We start from the raw sequence: 23,611 nt of genomic DNA, 5'->3' as shown, positions 1-23,611 counted from the left end.
CGCTGCTGAAAGTGTGACTTTCAGTGGCGACATCAAATGTCGCCGCTAAAAGTCTAACAATTAGCGGCGACTATATCTTGTCGCCGCTGAAAGTCACACTTTTAGCGGCGACGTTTACTGTCGCCGCTGAAAGTCACACTTTCAGCGGCGACGTTTACTGTCGCCGCTGAAAGTCACACTTTCACCGGCGACTTTTTAGTGTCGCCGCTGAAAGTCATTTTTTTTATAGTGTATGTTAATTAAAACTTATCCAACATATAAGGATTCAGTGATGATTACATGGAAAGGTTTTTACCATAGAAATGGAAAGGATCTTGACAATATTCATCACGATTGACTTGTCAAATAATATATTTGATGGGGAGATTCTAAAAGCCATTGGGGAGTTACATGCACTAATAGGGCTAAATCTCTTCCACAAAAGAATCACCGGTTCTATTAAAAATCAATGGAACATTTGATAAGTCTAGAATGGTTAGATCTATCATGTAACAAGCTTGTGGGTCAATAGATTCCACAGGAATTGATGAATCTCAACTTTCTTGCTTTTTGAACCTTTTACGAAATCAGCTTGGGGGGAACATACCAAGAGATAAACAATTTGATACATTCCAAAATGATTCATATAAAAGAAATGTAAGATTGTGCGGCGTTCCATTGTCAAAAACATGCAATAAGTCATCAACCTTTAATCTGATGAGAAATTTGGATTCGATTTCATGGGATATATACTGTATTCTCAATTGGAAAACCTCATTGCCTTGTTAGAATTTTTGGGGATCAATCTAAGTAAAAAGCAAAAATGGCAAGGAGGGCCTGTGCAAATTGAATAAGAATGAAGCAGGTAGAGATTAGGGCTTTGGATTCTGCCATGAATTCTATGTCATTTTCTTTTGTTCTTTGTTTGGCTTGTTGTATCATGTCAATTAGTATTGTAGCGAGAATAGGATCAGTGTTTTATCTTTTCTTTTATATGTTAAAGCCTAAATATTTTGTATATGTAATCTACATGATTTGTTATCACTATTTTTTTTTTTGCATGTGAATGTAATGAAGAATAATTTGAGACCAAACAGAATTGTTTTCCATGTCAGCACATTTATACATACATCTATTTGGGCAAAATATATTGAGATTTTTTTTGTCAAAAATATATCATGATATAGAATTTAAATTTAGACCTCAAATATATGTGTAATTTTTTTCATGTGAGGGGGTGTATTTGCCCCTCCTCACATGAACTTGACTCCATCATTGATCATTTCTAATTAGAACTCCCTTATCCGATGCACGGGGAAGATTTCATCGTATGTTAGGGAAGTTATTTTAGTTTAAAAGATATTAAGATATAATATATAAAAACAAAAAAAAACTAATTAAATTTGTTGTATAGGGTGTTCAATCAAATCAATTCAAAACAACAGATTACATGAGTTAAAAGTTATTAGATTGATATATATATATGCTTAATGCAATACTCAATTTTGAATGTTTAATATTTTTTATGGTCTATCCATGTTACAGTTTAAAAGAATGTGTTTGAAACTCAACGCTACTTTGCTTCTCAACATTAGATTTTCACAAGAATTTTGGGTCGATTAAACATTAAACGTATATAATAACAATTTGGTCTGCCAAAACTAATATGCATGATCTAGATTTAAGCTTGTTATACGTTCATCAAGAAAGCGAAGCTCTAACACTAAAACAATTTGCTGGAAATGGAAGGCATGTGAACGATCAAATATTTTTCACCAGCTAAATTTAATTGTAAGCAAAAGAAGCATGACAAAAACTAAGATCCGCCATCCCACCTGCATGCGATGTACAAGGTTTTTTTTTTTTTTGGGCCACACAAATGCACAAGGTTCAGTAATGAGGGAAAACAATGTTTCAACTATTTTCAACAGTTTAATTTGTTTCAAATTTCTGAAAATAAAAAATTAAATAATTCTTTTGATAAAATGGATCAATATATTAAAAAAACAAGAAAATTAATGTACAGTACGTAGTCCAAAAACAAAAAAGATGGAAAGTAGAAGTTAGTTTAACATTTAAAAAGAGGAAATAATTTGCAAGGGTAGGTTAAGTAATGTGCTATAGAAACCTATAAAGAATTAATGTTTTTTAAAAAAAAAAAAAGGAGGGGGAGGGGTATTTGGTTGAGCCTAGAGGGAAAAGTGGTGGCTTAAGTTTGTGGCGGACTAATGAGGTGGTAGTAGAAGTATTAGCTTCTTATGATCACTCTATTCATGTCCAAATCAGGTCAGGTCTGCAGAGTTTATAACTTCTGTAAATGGCCCTCCTAGAGAGAGAGAGAGAGAGAGAGATAAGGTGTCGACAAATCTTCAGAATTTGGCTGGGGTAGTGAGGGATGAATGGTTGTGGACTGGGGATTTCAATGGCATGACTTCTCAAAGTGAAAAGTTAGGGAGAAAGCCAAGGGCAATAAGGAAGATATTGAAATTTCAGCAGCCTATTGCTGATTGTATTTTGAAAGATATGGGCTATAATGGCTCAAATTACACCTGGAGTAATAAGAGAGTAGGAGATGATCATATAAAAGAAAAAATTGATAGTGTTTGGTAATGTGGATTTAAGGGAGAAATTTCCTAGAGCACAGGTTTTTCATCTTGAGGCTGTTGGTTCTGACCATAATATGATACAAGTGGATCTGTGCTACAAGAGTCTCCACAGATATTTAAGTTTTAGAATATGTGGCCTACTCATCCTGATTATGCTGAATGAAGTGGTGAGACAAGGGTGGAAAGAGGTTAGATGGGAAGCTGGAAATGCTGTGAATGATGTTATTAAAATGTTGAATCACTGTAGGAAGGTGTTAAAGGAATGGAGCAGAAGAGAATATCCTTATAAGAAACTTATTGATGAACTAATGAGAAAAAAAGGTTAATGACTACTCTAATGGTTCTTCCGCGCAGATAAGTTGTGAAATATGGAAGAAGTAGAAAAATTTGGCAGAGGGAGGAGGAATATTGGAGACCAAGGTCAAGAATTTCTTGGCTGCAATCGAGTATAAGAATTCCCTTTTTTTTTTTTTCACCTGTCCACAGTCCAGAGAAGACAGATAAATACTGTTTTGAAGATAAAAGGTAGGAATGATCAATGGTTGGAGGAAGAAAGTGATATTTCTAGGATGATTTGTTGTTTATTATGAAGTTCTCTTTTGGCCTTCTGTTACTTGGGATTTAGTAAGGTGCTACAATATGTTGACTGTAGAATAACAAGAGATATGAATTCAGATCTGGTGAGGCCTGTTCTTAGAGAAGAAATTTATGATTCTGTATGTCAATTGGGAGGGAATAAAGGTATCTGGTGGGTTTAATGGCAAGTTTTTCCAAGCTTCTTGGAGTGATGTGAAAGAAGAAGTTTGTAGCATGGTGCAACATTTATTTGAAAGCAAGGGTACTATAGCTAAGCTTAACTAGACAAATGTCAATTCAATTCCAAAAGTTGAAAAATCTGACTATGTTTCACAATTTAGACGTATGTTTATGAAATTTTTCTTACAAAATTGCGTCAAAAGTCTTAGCTAACAGACTAAAACCCTTATGAAGCTTCTGTATTTCTCAAAGTCAAGAGGCTTTCACACCTGGAAAATTGATACATGATAATGTCATTATTGCACGACATTTTTCATTATTTGAGGAATAGAAGAACTGGTTTGACAAGTGAGTTTGCATTAGCTTCTATTGTTCCAGGGAGAGGTTTGAGGCAAGGTGATCCTTGTCTCCATACATCTTTATCATAATGGCAGAAGTCTTGTCTTGCATGATTAGTAAGAGTGCTGAAATGGGTCTGTTGAAGCGTATAATAAATCGTTTGGAAGATGATATGGAAGGTTAAAGCTCTTCCAAAAATAAATCATTTCCTATGGATATGTTTGCTAGAGCAGTACCTGTTAGAGCAGCCCAAAAAAGGAGGAGTTGCTGTTATTTTGATATGTGTCCTGTATATCTTAAGGAGGTAGAAATTTTGGAGCATGCTCTATTCCTTTGTCCTTGGGCAAGAAATGTCTGAATATATATAACGGTCTCTAATCTTGTAAATACCTTAATATTTACCATATTTCAACCTTTTATTAGTAATCCTTTCTTATGGAAAGATAGATCCATTGAATTATTTTCAAACTTTAAATGTAGGACTTTTGCCTACTTTAGATAATATAGACACACATTCCTAACAAAAGTATATACTTGTGAGAATAGCCAACAACTATTTTGAAAAGAAAAATTCCAAACAAGTCTTCTAGTTATTTTGAAATAACTATTATATATTTGGGGTATATATAACAGTTATTTTGAAATAACTGTTATATAATTTGGATATTTAACAATTATTTGAAACCAATCACTATATAGTTAGAACCATACAACGGTTATTTTGTTAGGGACTTAATTATTATTAATTCAATATTCTAGGACCTAGCTGTTATTCTCCCTTAAAAATACCCATGTCCCTATTATAGACCACCTTCCTAAATAATTTCTTGATACTTAATATAAGGCATTTAGTGGGTATTAATTATTATAAGTATCTTAGATATTTAAAGATGTAATTGATAATTTTTTAAAAAAATATTTTTAATTAGGAGGTGTAATTAAGAATGTTTTTCAATTAAAATATTTAATTGAATAAAGGTAAATATGACCAATAGAAGTTGGTTATAGTAAAAAGGGTTATGGCTGTTTAAGTATGAGGTATTAAATTCAAATCCATATAAATGCAAAAAATGTCTTTCGAAGAACTACTTTCAATTAAGCACGACAATGCTCGAATTAACCCTATCAAATACCTATATTAAAAAAAGGTAAAAATATAAAAATATGATCTTTTAAAGAAAATTAACTAATTCATTGAAAATGTAATTTAGTTAAATGTGCTTTATAATAATAGATAGATGAAATACTAAATTATTGAGTAATTGATTCAATTAATATTTTATTTTTTGTTGGTAAAATTAATATTTGATCTTGAGTTAAGGCATTAACATTTTTTTTTGTTACTCCAATCAAGTTTCTTAATCGAATGGGCTTTCTTACATAAAGCCCAACCAAACGATGGACAAACGATGAAAGAAAAAATGCAATTAATTCCAACATGTATATGGCCCAAAGACCAAGAGATGATCAGGTCAAAAAAAAAAAAAGACCAAGAGAAGACCGTTGCTTGGAATCTGTCTTTAAAGACAGAGATTCGACACCCTTTTTTTTTTTTTAGTAAAAAGGCAATAATGTTAACAAAAGTAAAATTTGACAACTGTTTAATTTTAATAATTAATCAATGTATATTTTTTGAAATTGACGGCTATTGTAATTAATTGTAAGACTGGCAAAATATAAATGCCATTGCTTTAATCGATATCCTGTTCAATCAATTTATATTATATTTTTTAAAAGTTCACAGCAGTTATAACTTTAATACTTAATCAATTTATATTACTCAAAATTTACAGCAATTGTAAGACTGTCAAAATTTAAATCTTTATAATTGTAATTATAATCAATTTATGTTTTAAAAAAAATTGACAGCTGTTATAACATTAACCAATAGCTGTTATATTTTGACTTGATTTGATTAATTTGGCAAGTTTAAATTTAGAGCACACTAAAAAGTAAAACATATATAAGAGCGAGCCCTTCGCTTCCTTTCCGTTCCGGAGATACTGAAGTTCCAACACACTGTTGCTATGTGTCTTCTATGGAGTCGTTTGCTCCAGAAGAACAAAGCCTCGTGGCGGATCGGTTCCCCCGGGAATCAAGTAAAAATAAAAGAGGGATTTTCTTTTTCTTTTTGTTGTAAAGTAATTTGACGTAAAAAAGAATTGTATGATTAGGAAAGATGATCACTAACCTGGCTTCCGATTTGAAATTCAGTTTCATTGCTACTGATCTCCAACAGCACGAACTAGCAAATACGGAATCAATTTTGGCCTGTTGAGACCGCTATCTGGGGGAATCTTGAAGCTTAAGTTTTAATGCGTGTGACGGGTAGAAGTTCAACCCGAACTCCTGAAGCAAGTCTGTCTGTTTATCCTACAGAATAAGAGACTGGGAATGATCAACGTTTTCAATTTTAGGACCTTCATTGAATTTTTCAGTGTTAAGACTATTAGCTTCAGAGTCGCACTCCTCTTCATTTACAATGCGACTGATTTTGACAATGGCATCATTTTGTTGCTCATTTCCGTCTGAGTCGATGCCTACTTTTAAGCTGCTAACGGGATGCCTCAAATAGTTTCTTCACAAGACCTATGAAATTTCTGCTCATTTGGTTTTATATTTGAATATTATTTCTATATTCCTCCTAGGTCTCACGTTGCATGTATGTTTCGTAGCATCAATATCTATCATTCTTGACTTTAGGTTGAGTTTTTTATTTGGTAGTTGTGGCATTCTACTTTTTTATGTATCTCATAGCTATAATATCTTTTTACAGTAAAATATCAAGCGAACCCTTTGGTCATTTACAGCAGCACTAAATGTGGATAAGCCCTCTTGTCTGCTTTGCAACGAAGTGGTATAATGCTTATTATGTGGTTGAGGTAACTATTTAAGTGATGCAGATGGTCAAGTAGACAATGCTCCTACAGTAAAGCTTGTGAAAATCTCAATATTTAGCTATGTACAAGCATGGCACTGGTATTGAAGTTGTCATGATCTTGAAGGGAAGATATGGTTTTGTATCTTTTTGGTGTTGAAATATATAAATACTAAACTTGGATGTCCGTTCTTCATAATTCACAATGATATGTTTGCTCTTTGCAACGCATCAAAATTAAAGTGGTTTCACTTACAAAAGTAACAAAAGACCTATGTTGTATTCTTGGTTGACGTTTAGTGATTTGTAGACACCTTCTAGTTAATGGTGGATGTTTTTTTTATTTTTTACCAAATAATGGTGGATGTTTAGGGCCATCCTTTTTAGCATATATAATGGCGACCGGGTATCATCACCTCTGTTACTACATGTGCTGACGTGTATGCAGGAGAGTTTCCTCTGTTAACTTTAATGTATATTCTTTTTTAATTATCCAAATCAGGTGCGTAATGGCAGTGAACTAGTAGGCTATTATTATTATTATTACTGTTGTTATTATTATTATTATTATTTAATCTAGGTGCTACCCTATAATTTTATAGTAGCTTCATCAAAACTTCTCAATTCTCATATTAAATTCCAGTTTATTTAATCAGAACACATATAACTATTATTGATATTATGACACCTTTTTCATGAACCTACCGCGAATGGAAAATTAATCTATCTTCAGGTAGCAGGAATGGATGATGGATTAAATGTCACGGAGAGGATTTGCTACATGAGTCAGGATATATCTAGTATTGTGCTCGATCATCTATGTCTAAGGATATCATAACAATGGATGGTCCATTTCCTGAGGTTGTCATCCAGTAACTAACATAAATGCATGCACATGGTTAGTAATTGTAGTCTTTGTTCTTGGACTATTTGTTACTTGCATAAAGACATGATTCCAAAAACTGGTGAGCATTTAATAGCTGGACCCACAGGGTACATTGTATATTTAATCTCTCATCACTATGAAAATTAAGGAACTTTTATTGTTGATAAATTTGTTTTATGTTCTTTGCTTAAGTTAACTAGGTATTTTATATGGTCTCTTTTTCAATATGTGTTCTTACTGAAGGCCCTTCCTTTGATTTTGTAAAGTGATCTAAATGTGTAATATTCCTATGTTTGCTTACCCAATCATTTTGTTTGATTTCTGCTGTCAATCTCAGTTTTCTAAACTTCTTGTGTGTTTCCATGTTCTTACTTCCTTGTTGCAACTGCAGTTGAATTCCATGATGGACATGAGAAGTGAAGTGCAAGTTCGGGCCAGCAGTGGCCTTCTTCCAATATTAGAGAGAGAGGATTGTAGACACTCTCGAATAAAAGGAATCTGGCAATGCATCAATCACAAGAGATTCTGTACGTCATGAATAAGGTTTGTTGCTTTCAAATTTAGATTATGCCAATGTCGTAGCATGCATAACTAACCATTTCTACTTCATGCAGTGTGTGACACCACCTGGTATAAGCTCTCGCTATAATTTTGTTAGCTTCAGATTCATGGGAATGAGGTTAAACTACAATATTATTTTCCTAATATAAAATCCCTCTGTACATCCACTGAATTTTCAATTAACCATTAAATGCAAATTTTCTTTGGTGGAAAATAGATATTTTTCTTTGTTTGCTCAGAAGAACTGGTTGCTTCTTTACACAAAACCCTGAAATCTGTGAAGGACATTCCTTACTTGCTGAAGTTAACAGATTAACTCAATTCCTTTTTTCTTTTCTCTCACTAATCGGACTAAATTTCTTATTGTAATGACCCAAATTTTTTAAAGTTAATGTAAATTAATTTTTCTCTCAACTAATATTTTATTTAAATTAGTTTTATAACAAGTAAAGAGCGATAATTTAGAGAAACTTATCTTAAAATTTTAAGGGCCAGAGTTTGAATTTTATTTAAAAATAATGTAATTTTATCTTGTTTTAAATTATAAAAAAAATTTGTGCCAATTTTTGTAATTTTTCCTTGTGATATTCTTGTAGTTTTCCCAATTATTCATTTTGTTCAGAATTTATATCACTTACGCGAAAACAGAGCGCTCGTCCAATCCATTTCCTTCCTTTCCTTCACCGACACGAACGCTCTAATTCTTCACCGCCAATGGAGACCGATCGGGAAGCTTCTCCCCTGTACTTCCTTCTTGGTTTTCAGCTGTCGCCGGTACTGATGAGTCCAGAGTTTCGTCCGCGGCTGCTAAGAGTTTGAGTCGCGAGTTCTCCTAGGTGTGTCGTCGATCGTTTTCCCCTCCCTTGCTGTGACGTCGTCCGGTGTGCGTGTGAACCTCGAATTTCAGTTCTCCCTACTCTGCTTCCCGTCCGACTTCCTCTCTTTTTACTCATCGTCGGCGTGCTGGTGGGAGTGCTTCAGATTTTCTCCTCCTCCTCCTCCTCCTTCACAGTTGCTGAGCTACACCTTCTTCTTCCTCTTTTTGCTGCTGTCAACGTGATTCAGCTGGAATCTAGCTGAAAATTCTTTGTACTGAAAGAGGTTGCTGTTGGTCCTTTTATTTTCTTCCTCTGTTGCTGCAATAACTGAAAGTCTCCATTCCCCTGTTCAGCATGAGTTTCGAATTCTCCTTCCCTTCTCTGTCTCTAGTTGGTAATATGAGGTATAGAACTTTAAGTTCTCTTTCTTTTTGCTGTCCTGTGCGTGTGTTTTGGCTAAGTTGTGGACTTTTATTTTCGTTTAACCATGTGAAATGCATAGATAAGAATTGGGACTTATGTGGTTGAGATTAATTTTCTGTTAAGGCATATATATATATATATATGTTGGAGTTTGAAGGATTTAAAAATCTTCATTGTAAATTTTGAAAGTTGGAATCGATGAGGGAAAAGTTGGTATTAGTTTATGACTTGATGCTTATGAAGTGTTTGATAAAATGCTTGCTAAAAGCAATTTTGTCTGAAGATGTATTTTGAGATTTAAATAACTCACATATAAAAAGTATATCTAATTTGAATGTTAATGATTCTTGAGCCTAACTTGAATATTATGAAGGAATTTAACAATAAAGCGTGGTGGGGATATGTGTATAGCTAGTTGAATGTTAAAGAGCTTTAGTGTGTGGTTCTTGGTGTCCTAACAAAAAACTTAATTTAATGGAGTAATTAGCAATGGTTATTGAGCAATTTTTATGTGTAAAGTCTTGGTTTAAAAATTTCAAATCTATTATAGTTGGGGTGATAATGTTGGGAGGAAACTCTTGAACTTATTCAGTGTTAACTAAGACCTTGATAGATTTTATAGGGTGTTTATAAGAGAAGAAATTTGATTGAAGTTATAAGAGGGGAACTTTGAATCTTGAAAACATTTCAGGTAAGTGGATAACGTCCCAATCAATTTATATATTAGAAAATTTTCTTCATCAAAATATTATTTTTAATAATTTACAAATACTTATATATTTCTCTTGCTTTAGCTATTTATGTTAATTAAATTGCTTTGCTTCTTAGAGTCATGACTTATATTTTTCAGATTGACGAAAGTGCTTTTACAAATTCTAGTAATCCTTTAATTGATAAAGTCAACTATAAAAATTGGTGAACAATTTATGAGATATTAATTATGAATTTTCATATTTAGATAAATCAATGTTTTTATACATTTCATGCGAGTTTGATATTTGGAAGAGAAATTTTATTTTTGAAAGTGATGATTTTCTCACATGTCTGAAAGTGAATTTAAGAAGGGATTGTATACAGAACACTGATTGCTAACGGCAGTTTTGTTAGCCTTTAGCGCGTCATGGTAAATGACTAGCTAGTTAGATTTTCGTGAGCTCTATTTTCACGTTTGATATTCGTGGGTCTCCTACCTACATCTGTAGCTTCGACCATGTTTGGTTACTTATCCTCGTAGACCATGTGTTTACGTCTGTTTCGTGGCTTTGACCACGTCTGGTTACTTACTCTCGTGGACTGTGTGTTCACGTCTGTTTTGTGGTTTCGATCACATCTGATTACTTATCATTGTAGACTGTGTGTCCACGTTTGTTAATTATCCTAACAAGTCCTTATAAATATGAAATTGATTATTTAATGATTTTATATCACATTGGTTTTAATTAATAATCTATTTTTAATTACTTATTTCATTTATTTGCTTCCTTGAAATTAAGTGATAACAGTATTTGATATGATAACCTAATGGTTCAAGATTTCATTTAAAGTTATGTAGAGTCTTTTATTCTGAATTTATTTGAATTTTTATGGAGATCGTTGTTTTTTTTAACTTACATAATTATTTTTAGCTTTCTTTTTATTCATGTTTAATTATTTGTTATTGGGGCGTTATTCACTGGAAATGATTATGGTCCATATAATGTAGCCAATGCTGAACCTCTTGCTAATGAATATTGAGGGAATTTATTCTTGACCAAAATTGAAGGACCTAAGGTTGAAGTTTTTTTTTTCAATGTAAAATTTGAGTTATGAAATTTTATTTTTGTAAATTTATATCTAGGTACTCCACGTAGTCTATAGCTAGGTTCTTTATTTTATTGTATATTCTGCCTACTAGCTGGAAGGAGTTGAGCTCCTAATTAAAATGATCTTTTGTGTAAAACATTGTATTGTAGAGTTTTTGGGAGATCCTATTTATAAGGAGATTCTACCAAAATTTCTATAAAAATATTAAAACTTTTATTAAGATGAAAATGGTCGTGCATGTTATAAATTAATATAAATATAATTATGTTTGGTAATTGAAAAATCTCTCGATTCTTGAGGGATGTGCGATGTGGTTCACATTCTGTGTCGGTTACCCTCGATTTTTGGGATGTGATACTTATAGGACTATTTGTGAAGTTCTCTTCTTTAGTTTCAGTAATGTTCAAGAGTCTTAAGACCCTCAGGTAATTGAAAAAAGCATGATGTGCGCAACACTAACTATATATGTTTGCTAATTGCATAGGTCGAAATTTTGCATTAATCGTTGAAGTAGGGTGGTTTTCATTCTGTTATGCTGGGTTCCTAAAAGCGTAAACTACTGTTATTTGAAGATAGGCCAACATGATTCGGTACAATGAAAAAATTATGATGTGACAATTGTTTACTAAAATTTGCTTTCAATGCTTCTCTGTTCTGCATTCCCTGCATACTAATATTTTTAGATATTTAATTTCAGCACCGAAGAAATTTGATTCCCCAAGCTTGATATGCAACAGCTCTGATTGGACAGCTCTTTTGAAAGTGAATTTTCCTAACATCTTTAAACTTTCAGTTTCTTATTCAGATGCTGGCATGAAGAATGCGTGCTAATTTTTTCTTGTTCACATTTGCTGTGAATCAATGTTTACTTTTACCTGTTGATAAAAAGACTATTTCTTGTTTTGTATTCTTTACATCTTTTAGAGTATTTGTGCACTGTTGCACATAAACAAGATGTTTGAAGTTGGAATATCTGAAGGTGTACGAGAAGAACTGACGTGCTTGAAGTTGAATATCATTGAGTAGGTGCAAATCTTTCTTCTTAAAGCATGCATGTGTACGATTATGTCAAAGTCTAAATGATTTCTTGGTGTTTAGCTCTCTGGCAAGCAGTTTCATGCATAATGACAGAGCTTGCTTATGTCTATGAGCTGGTAACTTATTCAATTTCACCAGCTTCAACTTCATTAAAATGGTGACTATTGTTTGTCATATTTATGGAAACTAATGGCATGGAAATGTATTTTGTATTTGTGCAAAACTTTCCCTTGAATTGGGTGGGTGGAAGTTTAATTTAAAAGTAGCAGTAAAATTTGTGTTAATGTAGATGTGCTGAAGCATAAAACTGATTTAAACAGGCCTAAATAAGTTATCGGGCCTCATCATTGCCACAAACAAAATTATCCATTAACTTCATTTCAATTGTATATTTCTCCTTTGAGTGAGTGTCTTGCTGTTACTCGGTTCCTATGTTCAGGTGTAAGATTAAAATATTGCAATAAACACTAAATGGACACTAATTACCTTTTTATTTACTTTCTTCTTTTAACCGTTTCACTTCTACTCCCAACTTATCATAGTTCCCTATCCTTCAGATTTTGTCCCAAAATGTAGTATATGAAAGTTAGAATGTTGGACTATTTACTTGCCCTTTTAAGCGGATTTAAATTAATCTTGACAATAATTCCCCTCAAAAGAGTGATTTTTTCAATTCATTTAGAAGACTGAAAACTTATATTGTTCCTTTCTTAGAAGTTTTGAACAGAGGACAATTCATCTTGAGAGAGAGGACCCATATGTCGTCATTTTTCTGCTTAGCCGACATTATGTTTTTCTTGCATCAATGTTATCAAGAATATGCCTGCTTAAAATGTAGTTTATAGATGTTAAAATACTGAACTATTCAGTTGCCCTTTCAAGTATGTTTTTAACAAATCTTGACAATAATTACCCCATAAAAGGTTTTCATTTACTTTTCACTCACAAGATTGAAAACTGATTATTGTATTGCTCCTTTGGTATGGGACAATCAAATTTGAGACAGCAGAAGTCATGTGTCATTATTTTCAGCTGATTCTGCTTTTATTGCATCAAGCTTGTTGTAAAAAGGATGCATGCTTTAAGGCGTCTGATTTCATCACTGCTAATAGTCAATGTAATTGACAGACTTTATTCAAGTCGGGTATAACCTGGTTTGATTGGATCCTTGCCTTAAGTGGTGACATGTTTTGCAAGTAATTGGTGTAATTGATGTAAAAAGGACAAAAAGAAATGGGGCATGCCACGGTGTTTAAAGAGGGTTTCTGTGATGAGGTTAAACCTAATTTCCTTGCTTTTTATTTCCACTTTAATATGCCAATAAAATGAAATTATAAAATATGCTCCTGGTATTGAGCTTTGACAACAACATCTTTCTTCATACACGGGGCTTCTTGAAAGAGATTGTAACAAATAATTTAGTCCGTGGATTTTCAGGTTCAGTCTATGCATGTTTGATAAATGCTCCTTCTTTCATGAGGTTAAGCTGTGGACAATTTTGTTATTAAGTAGTTGGATGAGCTCAAGCAAGTATACAACGAATTGCCAAAATTCTTCGAAGAGGTGATTTCTGTACAAAATTTAATTCAACAGGAAAAAAATTTAATGCTATGTTTGGATATATCTAAATTTAGATTTGGATTGGAGTGAAATTCATTTTTTGGGTAATTAAAAATGTACGGATTGATTTGGACCCAAATTCAAGTTCTACCTCAGTCTCTAAACCTTTATTATTTCAAATCCTAACTCAATCTCTTTTGTAATTTGACTCGAATCCATGAAGGCTTGATCGACTTATTAATGGTAATTGGACTAGATAGTCTAAGTTGATGGAAACAAGTTGTTACCATTGATCGAGACTAGACGATCAACTTCCACCAAGACCGAACCTAGAGCGACGATCAGGACGAGATGACCGACTTCCACTGAGACTGGACCTATGGTGATGTTCGAGACAGGACGGCCAACTTCCATCGAGACTTGACTGACGGCGACATTCAGGATGGGGACAGCCAATTTCCATTGGGATTGGACCGATTCAAAGCCCAACTTCCACTGGGATCGGACTGATGGCGATGAAGGGCACCGAATGGCCAATTTCTATAAGGACAAGACAAACGGTGACCATCATACTGAATGGCCGACTTACATTGGGACCGGATCAACAACAACCACTAAACTGGACTATTAACTTCCACCAGGACTGAGCCGATGGCGACGACAGGGATTGAACGATTGACTTCTATAGGGACCAAACTAATGGTGATGACAGGAAATGAAGGACTAGCTTCTATTGGGATTGGAGTGACGGTAACCACAACACAACCGACTTCCACCAGGATCGGGCCAATGGCGATGACAGGACCACCCAACAATCGAATTTTGCATGGGCCTCGTCTTGATGGAAGTCGGCCATCTTATCCTAATTGAAGTCAACCATCCTATTCAGATCGTCATCATGGGTTTGGTCTGAATGGCCATCATCGCTGGTCCTTATGGAAGTCGGCCATCCTATCCCAGTAGAAGGTGGTTGGTCGATCCTCGCTATTGCCTATAATCTAGTCCAGGTGGAAGTCAATCATTCAGTCTTCGTCGTCACCATCGATTCGGTCTCGGTGGAAGTAGACCATCAGGTCCCTATCGTCGTTGTTGGTCTAGTCTCGGTAGAATTCAACTGTTTGGTCGTTATTAGTCCGGTCTCTGTGGAAGTCGACCATTAGGTCCCTGTCATTATCATTGGTTCATTCCCAGCGAAAGTTGACAGTCAAATCCCTGTCACTGTTATTGGTCCAGTTCCAGTGGAAGTCAGTTGTTCAGTCTCTGTCTGTTCAGTCCCAGTAGGAGTTGATTGTCTGGCCCCATTCGTTCGGTCCCTGTCATCATGATGGTCTAGTCTAGGTGGAAGTTAGGCGTCCTAACCTGATTGTCACCGGTGTCACAGTCCCTATCGGCTTTGGCTATCTGATTCTATTGGAAGTTGGACATTTGAATCGTCGAGTTTGACCGATCTTTAAAAAAAATTTTAAAATTTAAAATTTTAATTTAGATCCAAACAAAATATTTTAATATTGTAATGTGAAATTTTTTATATCATGCAAACAAATAATTTAGAATCTATGAATTTGAAATGTGAGATTTCAAATATGAGATTTTAAATCTAAATTCTCAACTTAAATCCATCCATCCAAACACAACCTAAATTTATTTTAATCATGCTAGATATTTTACAGGTTTCGTAGCTGGAACTTCCTGATCTGTGCAAGGACGGGCTTGTTGCTCGTATATATGTGTAACAAATCAATAGTTCTGACTCTTTTGAAGTGAATTTGTATGAAAGAGAGTAATAATTGATGAATTTCCATTGCCCTCTAATATTAAAAAAGTGTGCTTCTTCTACTAACAGTCTTACTTGAGTGTTAGCCTTCCTCTTTAAGACAACATGTTCAGAAGGTTATTGCTGCACTATACATTGAGTGTACCAAGATTTTTGTTGGATTTTCATGTCTCGTGCCAAAGCATGTCCGTGTAATTGCTAAAACTAATCAGCGGAAGGCTATGGAAGATTCATAAAGTTGGGGACTTTGGAAGGGTAGCAAAATGATACTGTAGAAAGACAGGAAGAGAGAAATAAAGGAGACAATAAAGTACAGGGGAATAGGAAAGAGAGATAAGAGGAGAGAGAGAAAGGAAAATAGAGAATGGAGAGAAACTGGACTATATAATTGACAGATGCCTTTGCAACCTGTTGACTAGGGTAAGAAGCCCTTGAAGGAATAAAATGTCCAGCTTTAGCTAACCTATCAACAACAACCTTTTAATAGCATAGCAGAAATCCCCTAAAATTTGGCAATCCAGTTAAGGATTTAACCCTTTTAATAAATTCAATCTTTTTTATCAATGCATGACTTGAGATGTGGAATTTTCTTCAACTATCATATAAATGACCCATAAATAAAGAAACTAATTGCTGAAAAAAAAAATTAACAAACCTTGGCGGCTCTGTCTTGACTACAAACTCTTCTCTATAACATAGACAAATATTAAACAAATAATCACAACTTGTACAGAGACTTTTATTTATGATGAGATGCACATTAAATTGTATTAAAGGAACCTCATTAAAAAAAAAGTGAACGCATCATTTTTACAAATAATTTGGACAATCTTTTTAAAAAATAAGGAAGACTAAAAAAACTAGTCCCTAGGAATTAAAAAATATTGAAATGATCCCAAGGGCATAAAAAAAATTGTCATGTACTTTTTAATAAATTTAGTATGGAAGAATGAGCCTACTTATAGCAAGGAAACAAAAGTCCTTTTATTAAATCTTTTTTCTGCTATTTTATAATTTTATAATAATAATTTATCTGTGTGAAATATGTAAGAATTGACCTTTTAGACAGTGAATGATGTGCAAGAAGGTGTATAATGAAATTTTAAAATAGTGTTCCATATTATTAATAAGAGTTATTATTATATATGAAGAAATTTTAAAATATAATGGTGTGATGCTAACATAATCTATCATCTTAAGAATTGGTGCTTGAAGCCTCTACATATTTATCAAATTGGAGTTAATCAGTTTTCTAAATGCTAATGTTACATGAGTAACTAATGAACACTGATTATTGATTATTATCATCTACTTATTTTGAGTTCAATTTGTGAATATGAATGTATATTAACTTATTTAAATTTATATATTAGTTTATATATTAGGTCTTTGGTTTTTTATATAATATTTTAATAGAGATAAAAATGTAATAATTTCATGACGATTAGCTTGATCACGATCAAACTTACAAATTATGACTATTGCCGTGAGAAATTCAATAACTGTTGAGATTGAGGCTCCATGAAGGAGGGGGAGATTGCACCTAACACATTGAAGAATTTATGTCCTCAAAATTTAAAATTCCTTCAAATTGTCTCCATATTAATTTCGTTAAATTGATCATTCTCATACAATTTAGAGTAAAATACAAAGATCTTCATTTCATTTTGTTAAAAGTACAAAGAAAAAAAAAGTCGATCAGTCATTGACCTTTTATGATATGTCACATGTGTAGAAGAATTAAGGTGCCGTGAATAATGGTTTGCAGAGTCATCTTATAAAGAATTTTCAAAATGGGTCCCATATTAACAAATTTTATTGACCATATGTGACTAAGATTTGATGGGAAAATGCAAGGGCTTTTCTTTTCTTTTTCTTTTTTGGATACAAATTCAAGGACTTTCTATTTATAATTTAAATTAGCATCAAATTTCAAATCTGAAATAATTATACATGAACAAAGTAATGAATGTCTGATGGCCTGATGCTCAAAATTAATAATAATTAACTATCATTATTATTAATTAATCTGAAATTTGAGTAATCACATACAATTGGTAATTTGGATTTTTCTTTTTTTTTTTTTGCTTTTGTAAATTTAAAAAGTTCGCAAGAAAGATTTGGAAAATATGTAAGATGTGCTATGATGTTTGAAGACAGACCAACTTATGCAATAAGATTGTTTTAGAAAAACAATGCAATAATAAGATTGAATGTAATTCAGATTTTGTAATAGAATCTTAATTATTTTTATTTTTTCAATGGTCTGCTAGTTTAAATAAAATAATAAAGAAACTAACTAATGTTGCTCATACTTCAAAACACAGGGATAAAAAAAAACGATAGTGATAACAAATCACTTAAATTACATAAAAAAAAATATTCAAGCTATTACATTTAAAAGAAAACATAATACACTGATCTTATTGTCAGTACAATACTTAATTGACATGATACAACAAGCCAAACAAAGAACCAAAAAAAAAAAAATTACAACGAAACCACAACAACATCCAAATCCCCAATCTCTAGCTGCTTCATTCTTCTTCAATTTGCATGAGCCCTCCTTCTTGTCCTTTTTGCTTGTTTCATATTTTGACTTCCAAAAATTTTAACAAGCCAACGAGGTTTCCCAATTGAGAACACAACATATCCCATGAGGATTCCAAATACCATTCCACATCCATATCCCAAGGCTACTGGTTTCCAATCAAATCCTAATTTCTCATGAGATTCAAAAGTTGATGAAGATCCATCCTTAATATCGCAAGTTTTTGACAATGGAACACCACACAATCCTACATTTCCCTCATATGAATCACTTTGGAATGTATCAAATTGTTTACCTCTTGGTATGTTCCCCTCAAGCTGATTTTGTGAAAGGTTCAAAACAGCAAGAAAGTTGAGATTTGTCAATTCTTGAGGAATCTCACCCACAATCTTGTTACATGATAGATCTAACCATTCTAGACCTGTCAAATTCCCCAATGATTTTGGAATAGAACCAGTGATTCTATTGTGGGAGAGGTTTAGCCCTATTAGTGCATGTAGCTCTCCAATGGCAATTGGAATCTCCCCATCAAATTTATTATTTGACAAGTCAATGGTGGTGAATATTGTCAAGATCCTTTCCAACTCTATAATGTAACCTTTCCATGTGATCATTACTGAATCCTTATATGCAGAATAATTTTTACTTCCCATATATTGTGAACCATCTTCAACATCATCTATTTTCATCATTCCTTTAAGCTCCTTGATGTATGTTTTTGGCAAAGATCCATTAAAGTGGTTGTTGGAAATGTCAAAAATCCTTAACTTAGGAAATGGATGCTTGGTATTGGAACTAGGAATCACCCCATAAAACCTATTATCTCTTAAAACAAGTACTTGCAACTCTGATAGAGCATCAAGCCAACAAGGAAATGTATCCTCAATCTCATTCTGTCCAACATCAAATATTTCTAGCTCAGTACAATGACCCAAAGACATAGGCAATGATCCCTTGAATCGGTTGCTGTTGAAATGCAAAGTTTGTAGGACATTACTCTTTGAAAAATTCTTTGGTAAAGTTCCAGAAAAATTATTCATCTGTAGATCTAGAACAGAGAGATTTGGGAGGGCAACAAGGCATTGTGGAATATGGCCTGACAAGTTGTTGTGAGACAAGTTGAGTATCTCAAGTGAGCTTGCATTGCAAAATAGAAAGGAAATATCTCCCTTAAATTTATTGTTTGAGACTGAAAAAAATTCAGCTCCAAAGAATGAAATTGTGAGGTTTCCTTCTAACTTGTTAAAGCTAAGATCAAGAATTTAACACTTGTATTTGAAAGGGATGAAGGAACTTGACCACTGAAATTATTATTATTGAGTTCCAAATAGCGTAATTCACTAAGCTTCCCAACACATCTGGAATTGCCCCACTAAAATTATTTATTGAAAGATCTAGGACTTTGAGACATTCAAGGTTGCCAAGTGAGGATGGGAGTTGACCACTAAAACTATTATTGGAAAGAGATAAGGAAGTGAGATTTACTAGTGTTGAAAGAAATGAGACCCCACCACTAAAATTATTGTTTGAAAGATCTAACTCATGGAGACATTCAAGGTTGGAAGTGATGGGATTTGACCACTAAAGTTATTATTGGAAAGATTTATCCAAGTGAGATTTACAAGTGTTGAAAGGAATGAGATCCCACCACTAAATTTGTTTGACGAAAGGTCCAAAGAGGTGAGTTGAGTGAGATTCTTGAAACTTGGAGGAATAGGCCCTTCAAATTGGCAATTTCTGAGATATAGGTCTTCAAGAGACTTCAAATGGCCTATAGAATCTAGTATTTCTCTTGAGAAAGGTGTCCCATCAAGAACCAAAGCCCTTAGAGGAGAGCTTCGGTTGAGCTTTGAAAGTTGAACCTTTGCATTTGTATTCCAACTCATGTCTAGATATTTAAGATTTTCAAATAGAAAATGCTATTTGTGATATTACCTTGCAAAGAAGTTTCACTAAGAGAAAGATCAATCAAAGATGATGACAAATTCATGAGCTGAGAAAGAGACTTTGGTGTAACAGAGGACATGTTCACATGACTTAACCTTAGTATCCTTAAATTGGTTTTGTTTAGAATCAGCTTTTCCCAAGTAGATGGTTCAAGTCTAAGTGATGAACTCTCCTTCGTACCAAAATTTAAAGACAAGTCAAGTGACTCTAATTTAGACATCTGTGAGATTTCAGACGGGATTTCACCAACAAAATTATTGCCTCTAAGGCTTAAGAAAGTGAGATGTTGTAGGTTTGAAAGGAATGAGATGTCACCACTAAACTTGTTGGAAGAAATGTCCAAATAAGTTAGTTGGGTGAGATTCCTGAACCCCAAAGGAACCCGCCCTTCAAATTCACAATTTCTTAGATCTAGATGACTAAGATATTTCAATTGGCCAATGGAATCAAGCATTGCCCCTGAGAAAACAGTGTTACTAAGATCCAAAAGTGAAAGAGGAGAGCTCCAATTGGACTTTGAAAGTTGAACATTGAGATTTCCATTCCTTGACAAATCTAGTTGCTGAAGATTTTTTAGGCAGAGAACGTCACTTGTGATATTCCCTTGCAACTCAATATCTTGAAGTCTAAGGGAGACCAAAGAGGATGACAAATTCACGAGTAATGACAAGGAGCTTAGTGAAATAGAAGACATATTTACATCATTTAAAGCAAGTTCTTGTAGATCAGTCATGTTTAGAATGAGCTTCTCCCATGTGGATGGTTCAAGTCCCAAAGTACTCCACTTCTCAAATGAGGAAAATCCATTCCAAGATAAATCAAGAGAGACCAATTTAGACAAATATGCAATTTTGGAAGGAATTTCACCAGTAAAACTAGAGTAGCTTAAATTGAGATGAGTGAGACTGGAAAGCTCACCAAACTGAGAAGATATCAAGACCCACTAAAATCATTGCAAGCCAAGTTGAGTGTTTGGAGATGCAAAAGTTGGAAGAGAGTGTTGTTAGGATGGAGTTGACCTTGAAGCCAGCTACAACTGAGATCAAGGCCAATCACATGGCCTGACATGGAGTCACACATGACCCCTTCCCACAAGCAGCAATTTGAATCACTTTCCCATGAAGCTGTCTTTGGATAAGATGAGTTCCTATATTGAAAGGTGTAGTCATCGAAGTAGTAGTCATAGTAGTAGTCATATTCAATAAACTCATCACATGCAATTGAAGCAGAATGATTGAGAGAGAAAGAGTGTTTGAAATGGAGAAGGGCAGAGGAGTCATGAGAATCACAAAAGGGGGGTTTGAGAGAAGAAGAAAGGGAAGGAGAAAGAAAGAACAAGTAGAAACAGAGCATCATTGCAAATGCCATAACTGAAGAACGTAGGAAGGAAACGATTGAGTGAATTGGCATCCACAAGATGAAGATTCATTTATAGAAGGAGCCTTTTCCTTACCAAAGACGTGTGGAAAGCATGACTCTGACAGCGAATGTGTGCTTAATTTGTACCACAAATTATTTTTTTTAAAAAAATGAAAACGGAAAAGGCGTGACTCTAACATGCCTTCTGTTGATGTATTTAATTAATTTAGCTATAACAACTCTCATATACAAAAAATTGAATAACATTAATTTTAACGTTAAGCCAATATGTCGCAATAAATTGATTTGACTTAGAATTCACATTCCAGGTTCATAACAAAACATACAGAAATTATGACATCTCTGTGGCACAAGGAAAACTAATTTTTTAATTAAAATTTTGATTTATTATGTTTCTTAATTTAGTTAACTCCTTGCCAAGTCATCTTTATATATGTTAATCCTAAAGGCTAAAATTGATAATGAATTATTAAATGTCACAAAAAACAAAGATACTCTTGAAGTTCACAAAAAAAATAATTTAATACTTTTAGCCAAAATCCAAAAAAAAAAATTGATCTAATGCATTGTTTACATTTTTATTAATTTTGTATGAAGATTCTATATACGTATAAAAAATATTTAGAAGACAACCTAATTATAGAAATTTTGAGTTATAAAAATTATGTAGTTAATTCTAAAGTTATATAATGATTTAATAAAAATATAAAATTTTTTAATTTTTTAAATAAAAAATATAATGCTTTTAGCCTTTGGGGATTAAAAAATTTAATTGATCAAACTATAAAGGCTCAATTAAATATAACTAACACACGCATGTTAATTGTTAATTGATGTCCATAAATCATATGATATACACGGACAAGTCTTCATCATCATCCTACAACTCATTTGATTTTTTTTTGTAGAAAATTTTGAATATGGATTATTTTTTTTGAAATATTATTCTTTTTATAAGAAAATTGGTAAGACGTTGGTAAATGGTAATAAAAACCTGTCTCCTTAGGTCCCACATGTAAATAATGAACGAAACTGGGTGGTTAGTTCTTTTTTGGTTGACTTCAAAGTCTTCTGTATTAGTATAAATATCACATACTAACAAATGGGTGACTTCAATTTCTTTTTCAGTTGACTTGGAAAATAGTTAGTGTGCGTATAATCCATGTTTAAAAGAAGATTGTTCCTTATACTATGGTGGCTATTTTTTTAATTAAGTGAGAAAATTAATGGTGGCTATGCTTTGTCTATAATTTGTTAAAAGATGTTCCTTATAAGATTTTTTCTATCAACAACTTAATCAACGATTTGATTATCTCTTATGTTACTGACTTACTGTTATCATATATGAATGATATATAAATGTATATTGAACTTTTTTCAATTTTACTAAAATCAATTATTATAGAATTAAAATTCTTTTTTATTTTTAAAACCCACGCTGTGTTTGAAGAACGAAGAAAAGAATGGACGGAAGTATTTATATAACTAGATATTTGAAGATAGATTTCTTTTTTCTTTTCTTTCTTTTTTTCCCGGAGAAGAACTGTCATGCGGAATTTTCTTCATAGACAAAAGACGAGAAATAAAGAAAATAAAAAAAGCCAACCAAACTAGGTGGCTCTTTGAAGTTTTCACTATATAATATGGACAAATGTTAAACAAATCTTCATTTTTCAGGGTTCACATATTGTGGATAAATTTTTCAGGGTTCACTTGGTAAGAATAAATTAAGCAATAGCCCCTCACAAAGGTCAAGTGTTTAACTTTCAACTTTCAAATGTATATAGGTAAGTGTTTCACTCAAGTTCCCCTATTAAACCTCACTACCATAGGCTTGTTTATCATCTAGGTCTCCACTATTTATGTCATATGCAATGTAAGAATCAATAGGACTTTAGTTTTAGAATCAATTTGGAAGAACAAATTAAAGAAAAGCAAGAATGAAAGTATTTATATAACTAAATAATTGAAGACAGATCTCTTTATTCTTTCTTTGTTTCTTTTTTGAACAACCGACGTGCGGAATTTTCTACGCACTATCATATAAATGACCTAGAAATAAAGAAAATAACGACACAAAAAAAAAATTTACGAAACTTGTTGTGTCTTTCTTAATTGACTTCAAAGTCTTCGTTATAATTTTTTTAATATTTTTATAAAATATTACATCAATGGACATTTTCACCCTCAATTTTATTCTGAAGGATCAGTGGGCACCCTAAATTAAACTTAAATATTTTATAATAAAGGTTAAGATATATATTTGGTCCTTTAATTTATACAAAGTCCTTTAACTTTATAAAGTATTTTTT

The 23,611-nt window shown here is 33.0% G+C and overlaps 1 pseudogene; it reads right to left on the bottom strand.

Annotated features, from left to right (window-relative positions):
- Nucleotides 1–17,927: 17,927 nt before the first annotated feature.
- Nucleotides 17,928–21,287, bottom strand: LOC129317380 (receptor-like protein Cf-9 homolog; annotated as a pseudogene).
- Between the last annotated feature and the right edge of the window lie 2,324 nt (nt 21,288–23,611).

The sequence above is a fragment of the Prosopis cineraria genome, unplaced genomic scaffold (genome assembly GCF_029017545.1).
Source record: "Prosopis cineraria cultivar Desert tree isolate PC_DT_omini unplaced genomic scaffold, ASM2901754v1 PC8, whole genome shotgun sequence".
Taxonomy (NCBI): domain Eukaryota; kingdom Viridiplantae; phylum Streptophyta; class Magnoliopsida; order Fabales; family Fabaceae; genus Prosopis; species Prosopis cineraria.
The sequence above is the reverse complement of the archived record's forward strand: the minus strand, read 5'-3'. Positions and strand labels throughout refer to the sequence as shown.